We start from the raw sequence: 15,037 nt of genomic DNA on the forward strand, positions 1-15,037 counted from the left end.
ACTGATGCCACCTGAGATTCCAGAGCAGATGAAATCCAAAAGCAACACTGCACTGTGAGCCTCGTAGGTAAAGCTGAAAAGCAACCCCAAACTGTGAACCTATTAGCTGTGTTATAAATAAAGTGCACCAACAGTGACAGCTGTCTCCCCATCCCAGAGCAGTCAGACCTCTTACCCACAAGCCACTACAATCACCTTGACCTTACCCAGAATGACTTGTAACTGCTTTCTCTCCTCCGTGTTCCAAACCTAGTCAGGCACTGGGAAAGCAAAGACAATGAACCATCTGGTCTGATAGTAATGACAGTTATGAATCCTGCTTATTGATGGCCCAACAGGACAAACTGCCTCATAATATTCCTCACTTGGCTCACATATTTGTTGAACAAAAAAATGTTCATGGAGCTGCACCACAGAAAAGAGATCGTTAGGCACACACTGTCCAAAAACCAGTCCCTAGCATCTCTCAGAAACGAAAGAATGAAATCACTAATGAGCAATACAGGCATTGTGGCCATTCAGTAAAAGTGTGGATGGTGCAGAAGGTTGGTCCAGTGATTAGATCTTAGGACATCCAGGTTTAATTCCCTGCTCTGTCACCAGACTGCCTCAGTTCCCTGCGTATAAAATGGGGATATTAGTTCTCATCTGCCTCATGGGGGTGATGTTTTGACATATGCATTACAAAATGTAAGGTGCTCAGATACTCTAGTGATGCGGTTCGTATAAGTGTCTGAAAGAGAGACAGTTATGAAAAGCCTGCTGATAGATCTAGTAGCATGTATATTTGTGTTTTGCTCTTGTTAGGTCACAAACCAACATAACTAGTGCAATCTCTGCCAAACCCCACTGAAAACCCCACTAACAAGTACTGAGAAAATAGGATTCTGGAGGGCTCCAAAGTTGTCATGTCATCACATTTTTCAAAAGGTTTCCCCAAAAGGTAAGATTAGAAGCTGCATGAGAACTGTTTTTATGACCCAACAACCACTGGTTTAAGGCACAATGACATCCTATCCTGCCACAGGGATGTATTAACAACCTCAGCCTCTCCATTTGCTTTTATTAGCCATGTGAGAAGAGCATCCACCCTGTCTGTCGGAAGATTAAGTTCCTTTAGAACATCCAATAACTTATTGGGAAAAATTGCTCTAAATCATATAAGATTTTGTTGCATTTGTGTCATCCAGACACAGGTATAACCCTAGGCTACCAAGCTGGGCTGAATCCTACTAATTTTACCTTCAAAGTATACTGAAAATTCATTCCAGTGTAGCAGATTTCTTTTTTTCATCAGATGCAACCAGGATTCCCAAAGCTGACAACCACAGGCATTCCCTTTGATTGGCATACCTAGATTTACACCACCCACTACTCCACCACTTTGCAGAGTGGGCATACCAGAGGTGGGAAAGGGTAGAACAAGGCAAATGGCACAGTGCAAGTGTAAAATGGATGCAGCTGAGATTCTGGTTCAATAATAGGTATATTCATTTTAAAGAGGGAGAGGGAGAAAAGTGGTAAGAATCAGTAAGCAAGTAAAAATATTTAGCATCAGAATGAAATTTTCAGTTATGTCTGAGAAGCAACCATTACTGTAGTAGTTTAGGGGAACACAACCTGCCACTTCATATATACTCCAGCACAAACAGCTTAGTCAGATACATCACCTGGCAGGTTCCACCACTACATTCCTTTGAACAGGAAAGAGCTTCATTTGAGGTGATCTAGAGAGGCTCAATTCTTGGGGCAGAGTTCCTTCCTGGAAACCAGACATTGGTGTTTTGGCTGAGATTTCTGGAAAAGTGGAATTGCTTGTGAGCTGTTTGTGACCACCTCTGTACAAGGACTGGTGTATAGTGTAAACTAAACATGCGGCACTAAGAATAATACCCAGACTCCATGTCACTGATTTCTCCTCCAATGGGAAGCTGACCTGAGAAGCGCTGGACATCTGCTACTTCTCAGCAGGGGGTCGTTACACGGCAGTTGATCATTTCTTCCCTTATCAACAAAATCAATGTCAATACCTTAATTAGTGAGAAATGGAGCAAATAATCACACTGCACCTTTAAGCAATGGGGAATTTGTCTGGCTGGTTGAATGAAGGGAACAGTGCTTTATGACTTTTGGGGTGGGGAAGTAAAGAGAAAAACTGCTGCAAAAGGGGACAAGGACCAGTGTGGTGACACTGACTCATCCCTTGGGAACCGGATGGGTGGAAGTATTTAAAAGGGGCAGCCCTCTCTCCCACCCCTTTAGGTGATGAAATACCAGTTTGGTCAAGACCTGCTGTGGGCATTGCGCTAGCCACCCCTTTTTAGGGGGGCTGAGAAGGAATTTTCCCCTGACCACCAGATTGACCTAGGTGGAGTAGGGGGGGGGTTGCCTTCCCCACAGCGGTTTCAGGAAGGGCTCTGTTCATGCACGGCATGAAGGGCGATAGGCTGTATGTCGCAACTCATTATATAAGCGTGTGGCAGATTTCCAGTGCAGGTATTCCATAGGGAAGGTATACAGTGACCAGATAAATGGATTGGAAAAGGACTTAAAAAGGAGATGTTCGTTAAAGGAATGGAACGGGGAGGAGATGATATTGGGGACTCCTATGATTGGTACAGCTGGAAGCCAATCCCCCTTTCTCATAGCCCACCTTAACCCTCCTACGAGGAGGGATGGATGGTAAGGTCCCAGAAATGGATGGGCTGGGGGCGACCTGGATGGAAAAAAGAGGAGGAGCTGGCGGAAGCCCCCTGAGTAATTACGGAATGAACATGGGGTTACCTGCACTGTACGCTTTTATCTGCCAGGTAGTCTCAAACATTTAATAATAAAGTTGCACCCTGATTAAACTCATGTCAAATGTCTCCTGTCCTTCTTTCTGGAATAGCCAGACAATGCTTGTCACTATGGGAAGGAAAACCAGGAGAGGCAGCACATTCACATACAAGATTTGGTTATCCTTCAAAGCAGAGGTTCTGCATTGTTTTCATCTTGTGGCCCCAAATCCAACCATTCACAACTGGTCCTCTTTGCACTGAATTCCAAGACGCTTTAAAAGGCACTGGGTCCCTCAGTGCTTCAAAGGAGATGACATGAATAACTGTACAATAAATTAGAGGGTGTTTCTGACATCTGATGAGTTCCAACAGACTGAGCAAGTCTCTGCATCAGTGAAGCATTAAAGAGAGCGGATAGCAACAAAATCAAATCTGTGGCCCAGGCAAATTCTGCCCCCTCCGTGGATTACAGCACTTCAGAGTGAGAACTGGATATTGAGAATGAGCATGATTTAAATGTATCAGTTCATTTTAACTCAAGTAAATGACTATAATATTATAATTAAAATACTAAATTAGTACAAGTAATTAGCAAAACACTAAATTTTGCTATTTTTAACCTACGCTTGTGCAGAGAATATTTATTGCCATGGCAGCAGGGTGCTTCAATTACAAAGACTAGGACACGTGCCATGCACAACAGGAGCCCTGAATAAAATGGAAAATTCTGCTACTGCAGTTGTTGCTACTAAATACCGACAGTTCCATTATGGGGAGCTATAACAGTCCCAGAACAAAATCAGAAAAACAGAAACCAACAACAGCAAAACTGACACCCAAATTCTGAACAAAATAAATGAGCCTGATGTCTTGACCTGAAAGCCTCCCCGTGTGAAGAGCAATAATGCCATTGCCTATGTGTCACAATCATCACAGGAATAATGTATCTGATAGAGCTGAATATCCCTTCCAGCTTTTGTACAAAGACAAGGAAACCACCTGTGGTGTTCGTTGAGGGAGCTCCTTCCTCCCCAGATTAAGGAAGTAGTTCGGGCAGGACCTCCACAACGTATCTTTCGAAGCAGAGGTTCTCTCTGTTCGATCAATATTTACACACAGGCTTATTAGTTCGGAAAATCCTGGCTCTGATTCAAAATGTTTCCTTTCTTTTCTCTATGTTCTGCAACTGGCCAGATGACCTCTCTCGCGTGCTCCTGTCATCCTTTAACCCTTTTTTCTGGGGCTTCTCTGGTCACAGATATATTGGTGGTAATTTAGGAGACAAATTTCAGTTTTTCATGTGGACCAGAGACAAAGAAGGTGTCCCCACAGACAGAGATGGAAACCCCTAAGATTTTCCTGATTTTTGCTTGTTTGCTTAGAAAACCTTGCAGGATAGGGAGTGAACTCAAAACGAGATGACTGAAACCTATAAAGAAGACTTGTCTGTATTTCATTAAATTTATCCCTAGGAAAGAGAGAATTTCTGTGTTCAGAGATTTATGGAAAATTTCCAGGGCTTAAAAGGTTAGGTAGATAACAGTCACTCAGTGTGAGATTACTTAGCAGATAGAGCATGGATCCTGCACAGACTGTTGCTATCTCATTAGATACTTATATTTCGATGTATGTGTGGGTATATACTTTTGCCTATTATGCATATTTCTAGTTACCTTTGTTTTGCTTTGATTTTTCTGCTAATAATTTATTTTGTGTAAGGCAGTGTTTCTAGTTCTGGTAATTTTGTGTCCTCCAAGGCCACTCTATCTGTCTGTTCTTCTGATGTGTGCCCCCCACAGTGACCAATACAATTGATAATACAGTGAATGATATTTTAATTACATTGCTCTTGGTGAATTAGAGAAACTTTAAAACATTTTGTGTTGAAAATGTGTCCCGTTCTGCTCCCTACTTCTCTCCCCTCTGCCCTCTCCCCACCCCCAAATAAAGATTGTCTGGAGCAGCTACATGATAGATTGGAGAAATGCTTTTATTCCCTGAGCGCATTTATCCAGAAAGGACTGAAAATCAATACTTGGTAGCTTTGCTATGGTAAACTTAGTATCCAATTAATTTTAATAATTTAAACAATAGAGGAAAAAATGAACATTTATCCATCCTTAATCATTTCTGGGTCTTCTAAGTTGAGGACTGATTTTCCTCGTGGGAAAACCAATTCCTTATTTCTAGCAGAACTCATATTTCTGATTCACAGCTGTCCTGTGCTCTGAAGATCTGGCTCCTCTAAAGTGTTTCTTTAACAAATGCAATGCTGACAACATCCAAGCACACATTCTGCTGTCTAAACTGAAGTAAAATCTCTAAAATATAAGCTTTATAAAGTTGTAAAACAAACATATACAAAATATATTAGTACATTTACTAACACACACTGAGGTATACTGAACTACAAACTAAGATACGACTGCTGAAATGAAAGAAATACATTGTGATTTATTATACCCATTGTGTTTGTTTGTTTATTCACTAAATTGCTGAATCACAAAATTCAGTAATTTGCAACGGGGCTTCCAGTCATTAGTGTGAATTAATGAGGTTCTATTATAAATCAGTCATAAGATCCCTTTTCAGCATTGCTTATTCAGGTGAAATGTAAAACGAAGTCTCTCAGGTTGTGCAGTGTATGAGTTAATGGTATATATGGGTGTTCATTTATATTCTTAGTACCTTGGTTAAATAACTACAATTTTGAAAAATATATCTTAATTTTTAAAAAAATGCATAGTAGACACGAAGAGACAATGTGATTTGAATAGTTAAGATCTCTTTAGGGCCTACTCCTTTGGTGCTGAGTGCCCTCAGCTTCCACTGAAGTCACTGAGAGTTGAGGATTATAAGCATCTTGCAGGATCAGCTTCCAGGCCCTAATTCAGCAAAGCACCTTTTTAGAAGACCTGATTCAAAATCAGTTAAGTCAGTGGAAATACTCCTATTGATTGTGATGGGCTTTGGTTCAGGCCCCAAGGCCGACAGCCCTCACAAAACAGGAAGTGTGGCCTACTTGATAGGGCACTGGACTTATACAGGAAACCTAGGTTTTATACTGAATTCTACCACAGACTTACTCTGTGGCATTGGGCAAATCACCTCACCTCTTTCCCCCTCTGTTTCCTCTTCCACCCTTCATCTGTCTTGTCTACTTAGAATCTAGGATCTTCTAGGAAGGGACTGTCTATCATGATATGTTCGTATGGAGCCTATCACAATGGGTCTTGGCTGGGGCCTCTAGGTGCTACCATAACATAAATAACAAATAGGAATTGGCCCTACATATTTTCTTGGAATGTTATAAGGGAATGTTTTTATTCCAGCACATTGATCACTGTTTTTATTAGTAACTTATAATCACTGAGTAACATAATTCGTACGAACATCTACCAATATAATTTAGTATCTAATTTGTTTCCATCTTTTTTTCTGTTTAAGTCAGGTCTGAAACACTGCACTTCACAAAAGATGCAACATAAGGGATCTACTTCTGTAGAATCTGCAACTCATTTTCTTCTTAACGCTTAATTACCAAATTTAATTCTTCCATTTCTAAGTGCTGCACAGGTAAAGGTGCTGTCTCCAGTGAAGAAAAGCCTCAGCGCTCTATAGTTTTAAAATGGATGCTTCAGAAAGGCCATAGCGGCATTTAAAATGGATGCTTCAGAAAGGCCATGGCGGCATTTAAAATGTTGAAAGGACAGCTTTTGCGACATTGCTAATTTTATAATATCTAATAAAAAATAAACGATGCGGGGCAGAAGTATTAATGATATAATTATGTGGTTAGCCATGCGTTCCAGCATAAAGCAGAACTCTCAAGCAAATTGGTAAGCACGTAATCAAGAAACGATACAGGTGCTGGACAAAAGAATGAGAGATGTGATGTCCTATCTGAAACAAAATGTAATTAAAATTAATGTAACTGTGTAAAGGGCTGGAAAAAAAAGATAAAGATCAATTGCTGGGGAATGAAATATGGACTTATTGAAATAGCTACAGACTGCAAATATAAAGGAGGAGTACAGGGGAAAAACAGAATAAGCGATACTAAAAACAAGACAGTTTTTATTTGAACTTGAACTTGTAAAAAAATATATATATGTTCCAATCCCATATCCTATATTCACAAAGGGCTGGATCACATCCTTTAGGCATGACCCAGAGTTATGAACGGTGCAGACATGCACCACCCCAGTAGAGCAAAGGGAATCACTGTGCTGCAGGAATGCAGAATGCAGCTCTAAATTAAATTAGTGAGCAGGAGGAGCAGGCACACGATTTCGCCCCTTTAAGCCCTGAAAGAAGAAAGGCTTTGTGTTTAATGTCTAGAACAGGTGACCTGGTAATCTGAACGGCTGGGTTTTGCTCCTGCTTTTGTCACTAACTCACTTTGGGTGACGTTCATCCTTCTACATAGGGACAGTATAAGGCTTAAATATCACTTAAGATCTATTTAAGCCTTATGTCAGGGGCTTAAATTAGACTTTAGTAGTACACAGGTATGGTGCTGACTCCCTGCAGAGGGGTGAATTTCACTCTGAGTGACTATCCCATAACAAAATTTGAAGAAGAGCTCTGCCTAAGCTTGGAAGATTGTCTCTTTCACCAACAGAAGTTGGTTCAATAAAAGACGTTACCTCACTCACTTTGTCTTTCTAATATCCTGTGACAAACATGGCTACAACAATACTATTCTATAACTGCCCATTATGATCCCTCTGATCTATCTGGTGTCAGGGACAAGACTAGATGAACTAGATGGTCTGATCTGCTATGGCAATTCCTGTAGTCTAGGGCAAGTCACTTATTTGTGCTTCCAGTTTCCTAATCTGTAAAGTGGGAATGAAAGAACCTACTTCAGAGGTATGGCTGAGTTAACATTTAATGAGGTTTAAGTTCCTTGAATGAAAGAGAATATATATATATAGTAAGCACATAGTATTGTTAGCAACATTTACCATACTGTCTGATGTAAAGTTCAGTGTACATTAGCTGTGACAAGAAATGGAAAACATTATCCTGAATCGCCATAAAATTGCTATTAGCATTCAGATAACTCACAATCTTTTCTCCTTGGTGCACTGGAAGAGTAGAAATGATTTTGATCTCTGTTACATTTACAAATATGGCTTATAGCTGAATGGTTACTGTCTTTCTCCATGAAACTCTTCTAACTTCTCTAGGCACTTTTATTGTCTCACTTCTTAGTTCAGTGCATACACAATGCACATTACCTCTCTCCCCCTTTTTCTTTTACTTCAGTAACTCCATCTAGCATTTAGAGTTCAGCAACAGTGTACAATCAACTAATGCACTTGTGCAATGTTCTGATCCCTGGATCCTTGCATATGTCAACATAGTTTGCATACATCAGTGCTGCTTTCTGGTATTTTAATTTTTTGTGATGACAAAGACTTTACTGCACCGATGCTCAATTCAGATACTTGCCTACATTTTGGTGGTATGGGCCAGATTCTTGTTCAGTTTACAGCAGTGAAAACCTGGAATAATCCTTTTGAAGACACAGGTGTAACTAAATGCAGAATCTGGCACAGTATCTGTATTACAGGAGTATACTGTGAAGGTAGTACTCCTGGAAGAGCAATAAACCTCAGAATCTTGAAGAATGAATAATAAAACCTCTAAATATGACACATGCCACTAGCTTTTTGCTTTGCATTTATCAAATTTAGTTCCAAAATATTTTTGAGATATCATTGTAGCTACTATTGGATCCAAAATATTATTGTAATTTTTCCATCTCATAAGCAGAGTTGAACCCCTGATGAACTAATTTTTCTTTGACGTAAGAACATAATAACGTTGATAGTGGATCAGACCAAAGGTCCATCTAGACCAGTATCCTGTCTTCCAACAATGGCCAATGCCAGGTGCCCAGAGGGAATGAACAGAATAGGTAATCAAGTAGTCCATCCCCTCTTGCCCATTCCCCGCTTCTGGCAAACAGATGCTAGGGACACCATCCCTGTCCATCCTGGCTAAGAGCCATTGATGGACCTATCCAGTGATGAGCTGCCAAATTTTTAACAACGGGTTCCCTCCTCCCTCCAAAATTTTAACAACGGGTTCCCTCCTTCCCCCACCTCCGGGGGGGGGGTTGTGCCCCATCCAACCCCTCATGTTCCTTGACACACACACTCCGAGACCCCTGACCCATCCCCCCCTTCCCTGTCCCCTGACTGCCCCTTGCCGCCCCACCCAACCCCTCCTCTCATTCTCAATGGCCCCCCAGAACCCCTACCCCATACAACTACCCCTTCTCTCTGTCCCTGAGTGCCCCCACCACCTCATCCAACCCTGCTCTTTCCTGACTGCTCCCCCGGACCCTTGCCCCCATTCAATCCCCCTGTTCCCTGCCCTCTGACCCCCCCACCCCCAAACTCCCCTACCCTCTCTCCAACACCCCCTCCCTGCCCCCTTACCGCGCTGCCTGGACGTGGCTGGGCCAGGACAGGAGTCGCGCGGCCGGAGGATGCGGCGGGAGCCCAGCGGCCGGAGCCAGGTGGCTGGCCGGGTGGAGCCAGGGAGGGCTGCGGCCAGAGCTGGAGCCGGGCAGCCGGGGCCGCCGCCACGCCCAGACCCGCGCTGCCGGAGCCCGGCCCCCTGGCAAAACAGCAGGGGCGGCTGGAGCCACGGGGCCAGGCCGGGCTGGAGGTGGGGGGCCATGTCCAGAGCCGAGCATCCCGGTAGGTGGGGGCACGGCAGGGCCGGGGGGGGTGCGGCCGGAGCCGGGCGGCCGGGGAGGGGTTCGGGGGGAGGTCGGGGACGCGGGGCCGTGCCGCAGCCGGTGAGGGTCGGGCGGGGACCCGGGGGGGCCGGGCAGGGCCGCGAACGTGGGGCCGCGAACGCGGGGGGGGGGACGCGGCCAGGGAGGGTCGGGCAGGGACCCGGGGACGGGGGGTGGCCGGGTGGCCGGGCAGGGTCCCGGCCGGGAACGCGGGGGGGGGGACACGGCCAGAGAGGGTCGGGCGGGGACCCGGGGACGGGGGGGGGGCGGGCAGGGCCGCGGGGTGGGGGATGCGGCCAGGGAGGGTCGGGCGGGGACCCGGGGACGGGGGGGGGGCCGGGCAGGGCCGCGAACGCGGGGCCGGGAATGCGGGGGGGGGGGACGCGGCCAGGGAGGGTCGGGCGGGGACCCGGGGACGGGGGGGGGCGGGTGGCCGGGCAGGGTCGCGGCCGGGAACGCGGGGGGGGACGCGGCCAGGGAGGCCGGTGAGGGTCGGGCGGGGACCCGGGGCCGGCCAGACCTCTCAATAAAACTAGGTTTCCCCCCACAATTGGTGTGGAGCATCCGCGTGTTAGCTGAAGGACCTGATCACTCTTTCGGCCAGGGTCTCCTCCCGGTAAAACGCGCTCGTGTCGTATCGTTTGGATTCGTTGTCGTTTGGACCCGATCCCTGTCAGCTCGTCATGCTTCTGGTGTCTGTTCTGCTGGTCAGCTGCGCCTGGAGTGCGGTATTTGCTTTTTGATGTCTGACAGTTAGCTTATCTAGCCTCTTATTTTTCCCCTCCCTAACTCAGTACCGAGTATCTACTCAGGATATCAGGATTGTATTAATGAGCTCAGAATTGCACAATTGCTTAGCTAGCTTGTATAATTGTTCTAGTTGTTAGTGAATTGTTAATTGCAAACTGTTTTATGTGTGTGAATCACTGCTCTGTCTTTGTCCGGAGTGAATGAATCTGGGAGCTGTCTCCACCTGGAGATTAGCAGACCAAAGGGTTCCCATCCCCGCGGTCTGAGTGAGTGGAATCTGCCCAGCTGCAGCCGCACCACACTCTGGCTTACCCTTAGTGTGAAAGCAAGGGTGGCTGAGGCAGTGGCCTGTGGGTCTCTGTTCTGTGTTGCACCGGGTACCGCCCTGACGAACCCAATTCCTATCTTGTAAGATTGGTGTGTGCGCCTATTTGGTGTGGTGTGGTGAGCAGTATAAAGTGTATTATTACTGTGTTTTGGGGTGTGTTTGTAATTTTGATACCATCCCAGCCAAAGTTGCCTGCTCCCCCGGCCCAAGTTGTAATTATCCCCCAAATAAACACAGCCACTTGGCTTTTCACTGTTATTCTGGTCCTGCCTGTTTTTCCTCACTCAATACCAAGCTTAATGGACCGCAATTTATTTCGGACATCCTGAACCTTTTCCAATTCCAATATATCTTTTTTGAGATGGGGCGACCACATCTGCACGCAGTTTTCAAGATGTGGGTGTACCATGGATTTATATAGAGGCAATACAATATTTTCTGTCTTATTATCTATCCCTTTCTTAATGATCCCCAACACACTGAGGGGATGTTTTCAGAGAACTATCCACAATGACTCCAAGATCTCTTTTTGAATGGTAACAGCTAATTTAGACCCTGTCATTATAGATGTGTAGTTGAGATTATGTTTTTAGAGGGCTACTCTTCTTCTGATACTACAGATCACCCTCAAAATCTTTTCCTCTAATGGTATTGCAACAGTGGTATAATCTTCCTCTTTTCCAATATCAACTATTTTAATAGGTAACATGCTGCTCTTTTTGCATGTAACTTTACTTCTTTCATTAAATACAACTAGAAGTTTAGTTTCCCTCTGTGTCAATCAGAACTTTTCATATTTCTAAGAAAGAATATTATTAAAAACAAATATTAAGCCATTTATGGAAGCTGTCATATTCCTTCTTTGACTGAGGCAGAGAAATTCTTTTATTGGACCAACTTCTGCTGGTGAGAGACAAGATTTTGAGCTTACATAGAGCTCTTCCTCAGGTAAAAGATGGAAAAGACCTGAAGAACAGCTCTGTGTAAGCTTGAAAGCTTGTTTCTCTCAACAACATGAGTTGGTCCAATATAAGCTATTACCTCACCCACCTTGTCTCTCTAATATCCTGGGACTGATACAGCTACAACTACATACAACTTCTGTGCATTCCCGGACCCTACCTGGAACTGGGTAGCTCTTGTAGGGATGAAAAGGGAGGGTTCTTACTCCCACGTATGGGCATGTACTCCTAGTCAGAATCTAGTCCTATATGTATATTCTCACCTTTATCTAATTCAAACTTTTCTATCTCTCTCCTTCAACAAAGAGACTAGAGAATCACAACTGAAACCAAAATAATTATTCACTGAAGATTTTACCTCCCTCAAGATCAAATGTCAAACTTCCACTAAATTATTTTGATTTTTCAATTCTCTTTTAAAAATATATCTAAGTTATCACTTTCTGGCTGGATAAAATTATCACCTTTTATTTCAGTGTCCGGCTTCCTAATCTGTGATCCACTAATTAATTGTTTTGCCACTTGATTCCTTCCTTTCTCTGCCCCTCCCCCAATGTCTGGCCCTTTCACCATCTCAGTTTTACACACTAATTTTCTTAATACATTCTCTTCTGAGTTAACCTTTTTCTCTCTCTCTCCAACTAACATGATATTGTCTTTTTCCAGCTGTTCAAAGAAGGCCTTGTAATCAAACTATAATTTGTCAACTGACTTTCCCTCTGATGTGCTATTTAATAGCCCTTGTTTTCACTTTGAAACTTATATGCTGATGCAGAATTTACCTTGCAATGTTCTGTATACACATTAAATTTCCATGAAATAACTTTTGTAGGAAGAGTTATTAAATGCTTTTCTTATCATCAGGGCTGTAGAACTCATTTTCTGGACACATAGTGGGACCCACAAGAGCACTGAGATTAGTGATTGGCAGAATTTTTTTCAAAATGAAAGCCCTTCTTTAATTTTAACAAATAATTGATAAAGAAGTATAGGTTTTTTTGGGGTTTTTTTTGGTCTCCCCTCACCATATGTCTCTCTCTTAGCTATTGTATAGCTCCCATTACCAAGGTATCTGAGTACCTCACAATCGTTATCTTCACAATGGTCCAGTGAAGTAAAGAAGTAATATGATCTCCATTTTACAGATGGGGAACAGAGGCACAGAGAGGCTAGAATATCTGATGGTGTAATGTGATAGGATAATGCTTCTGACATTTGAAGTTTGGGATGGCTGCATTAGAGTGAATCAACCAAGAGCTGACTTATGCAGTTCATCACAAAAAAGCCGATAAACCCTTTAAACTACATTCTCAAATATTAAAACTATTTAAACATTATCTAGGGAGTTTTAAAAAATAGACTTTGTCTCCCTACGTGTAAGTCATTTACTAATAACATAGTAGTAGTTGTTGATAATCCAACTACACATTGTGGTGGATTTGTTCCTGCTCTGTAATAGTTTGTGAATACTGTATGTGACATGATTACTGGAATGTTGCTGTATATATATACTGAGTTAATAGCAGGATTGTCAGGAAATGCAGGCAAATGGAGGGCCATACATACGTAACAGCCTCTCAGCAAATACCCCTGACTCCAGTTGGGTTGCCCAAACCAGTTTAACCAGGCTCAGAAAACACAGAGGCACATCAGGACTTGGGACTGGATTTAAAGACACTCTCTTAAGGTACGTCTATACTGCACACTTCTTCTGGAGGCATGCATAATATATATGTGGGTAGCCTGTCTAGCAAAGGCATAAATAGCAATGTAGATGGTAAGGCACTCCTTAGGTGAGTAAAGATACACCTGAAGCATGTGTGTATGTACCTGTGTATGTATTCTACATGGCTCTCTACTCACCCAAGCAATGCCTCACCATCCACACTGTTATTTTTAGTAGCGTAGTGTCACACTATTGCAGCCTTTTGCTGCTAACCAAAAAGATTCTGGCAGTGGGGAAAGACTCTAGCAGCAAGGAGGCTGCGAGCCATCACAAGGGTTAAACGAAGCAAGCAGCATGGGTACTATTTAAAAGCTCCACAATAAAAGCTCAGACCAAATCAGAGAAGACAATGAGAAGGCTAGAGGAAAGCCACCATGGCTGAAGAGCAGAGTAACAGAGGCCATTAGAGGCAAAAAGTTATCTTTAAAATTTGGAAGATTCTAGTGAGGATAACAGGAAGGTTCACAAACTCTTGCTGGTTAAGTGTAAAAGTATAATAAGGCAGGCCAAGAGAGAATTAGAAAAGCAACTTGCTAAAAACACAAACACTACCAGTTTAATTTTTTTTAAAGTACATCAGAAGCAGGAAGTCTGCCAAACAGGCAGTGGGGCCACCAGGGGCGGCTCCAGGCACCAGCACGCCAAGCGCGTGCTTGGGGTGGCAAGCCATGGGGGGCGCTCTGCTGGTCGCTGCAAGGGCGGCAGGCAGGATGCCTTCGGCGGCATGCCTGTGGAGGGTCCGCTGGTCCTGTGGACCTCTCGCAGGCTGCAGCCGAATCCGCGGGACCCGGGGACCTCCCGCAGGCAAGCCGCTGAAGGCAACCTGCCTGCAGTGCTTGTGGCGGCAAAATACCTAGAGCCGCCCCTGGGGGACCACGAGATGATCAAGATGTTAAAGGAGCACTCAAGGCAGACAAGACCTTGCAGAGAAGCCAAATGAATTCTTTGCATTGATCTTCATTAAGATGATGTGGGGGAGATACCTACATCAGAGCTATCCTTTTTTGGTGATAAATCTGAAGTACTGTAGCACACTGATGAGTCAACAGAAGAGGTTTAAGAGCAAATTGATAAATTAAACAGTAATAAGCCACCAGGACTAGAGGGTATTCACCCAAGAGTTCTGAAGGAACTCAAATATGAAATTGAAGAACTATTAACTTATGTAACCTATCACAGAAACAAGTCTCTGTACCAGATGACTGGAAGGTAGCTAACTCCCAGCGCACCAAAGCAGCACTGAACAGCCCTGACTAAAAGGCCAGGCATGACATCAAATAAATTACCAAACTGGGGAAACAACTTTAAAACTTCTCCATATCATCTGCTTTAGGAAGTTGAATGAATGTGCTGTGTGATCCTGACAATTATAGGACAGTAAGCCTAATTTTAGTACCAGGCAAATTGGTAGAAACTATAGTAAAGAACAGAATTATCAGACACATAGATGAATACAATTTGTTGGGGAGTAGCCAACATGGCTTTTGCAAGGGAAGTCATGCCTCACCAATTCTTTAGAGCACAGGTTCTCAAACTGTGGTCCATGGACCACTGCTCCATTCAGCATCACATTAACCTATAACAATACATGTTGATGGGAGAAGATGGCAAAAAGGAGACAAAGATTGAATTAGACTAAACAAAACTGAATGAGACTACTCATATAATTCAGGGTCTTGTTAAGGTCATGCCTGATAAATAAGTTCAACAAGCTTCTTCCAAGGGGGTTTA

At 43.7% G+C, this 15,037-nt stretch overlaps 1 protein-coding gene across 1 annotated transcript in view; it reads right to left on the reverse strand.

The window, feature by feature from the left end:
* Positions 1 to 15,037, reverse strand: part of CNTNAP2 (contactin associated protein 2) — a 1,334,251-nt gene that overhangs the window by 289,435 nt on the left and 1,029,779 nt on the right. The window lies entirely within an intron of this gene.

This window comes from Mauremys mutica, chromosome 2 (assembly GCF_020497125.1).
Source record: "Mauremys mutica isolate MM-2020 ecotype Southern chromosome 2, ASM2049712v1, whole genome shotgun sequence".
Classification (NCBI taxonomy): Eukaryota; Metazoa; Chordata; order Testudines; family Geoemydidae; genus Mauremys; species Mauremys mutica.